This window comes from Mus pahari, chromosome 11 (assembly GCF_900095145.1).
Source record: "Mus pahari chromosome 11, PAHARI_EIJ_v1.1, whole genome shotgun sequence".
Lineage (NCBI taxonomy): Eukaryota > Metazoa > Chordata > Mammalia > Rodentia > Muridae > Mus > Mus pahari.
Window position 1 is genome coordinate 27849699 of NC_034600.1, and position 1374 is coordinate 27851072.

Consider the following 1374-nt stretch of genomic DNA (forward strand, 5'->3'; position numbering starts at 1 on the left):
TATATATATATATATATATATATATATATATATATATATATATATATGTTTGAGACAGTGCTTCACTGTGTAGACCAGGCTATTTTCAGTCTCACAGAGATCTGCCAGCCTCTGCCTCCTGAGTGCTGGGATTGAGAAAATAACATCTTCGTGACTTTGGCTTAAGCACTCCCATGTTAAAAACAAGGAGCAGTCTGCTGGTTTGGCTAGTGTTCTTCCTGGCACTTCAGATGGAATCTCTTTAGGAAAGAGAGTGTTGTGGTTATAGGGAGGCCTAAAGGAGGTAGCGTGGGCTCTAACCTAATATATTTGGTTCACTTAGAAAAGACACAGAGACAATGCCATTATCTGATGAAGACAGAACGCCATGCACCTTCACGCAAAGAAGGACCAAGAGCTGCTGGCAACCTCTCCGGTGGCCAGACATCACATACAGCTGCTGATTGCTGAGTCTTCATTGCATTAAGAGCCAATGTGCAGGGACTGACCTGTGTCATTTCAGATTGTGCAAGGACATTCTATGATGTTTGCAAAGTGATGAAACAATCTCTAGCAGAACATTTCTCAGTACCATCTGTCCTTGGGTGACACATGACTGTACTATTAAAAAAAAAATCATTGCATTGTATTGCCTGGCGCCAAAACTATCACTAAGCTCTTTTGTTTTTGTTTCTTTTGCTATATCAGTAGACAACACAGTTATATTAATTTAAACATATTTACATGGTTGTTTTAGTAAAACACAAAGAAGGTTGCTCATTTGCCAATCTCATTGGTTCAGAAACCATTACAGTTGGGGTCTTTATTATATGTCATGTGTTTTTATTAGTTTCACTTTTCCTCTTTTTTTTCTCCTTTATTTAGATAAGGTCTCATGCGACCCAGGCTCTTTGAAAAATTTCTGTGTGGCTAGGGGTGGCCTTGCATTTCTAATCTACCTTTGTCCACCTTCAAAAAAACACATTATGATGATGATGATGATGATGATGATGATGATGATGATTTTTTTTAACTCTGTGTGTGTGCATGCGTTTTTGTGCTTGTGAGTGCAGGTGCCCAAGGGCATCAAATGCTCCTGGATACCATATGGTGCCTGATGTGGATGCTGGGAACTGAACTTAGGTCCTCAGGGAGAGCGGTAAGTGCTTTTAACCAGTGAATCATCTCTCCGGTACTACCGCCCCCACCTTGCCTTTACTTATTTTTTTATTTATTATTATTTTCTTTATTTATATTTCAAATGCTATCCTGAAAGTTCCCTATACCTCCTCTGCCGCCCCTGCTCCCCTACCCACCCACTCCCACTACTTGGCCCAGGCCTTCCCCTGTGCTGGGTCATATAAAGTCTACAAGACCAAGGGGCCTCTCTTCCCA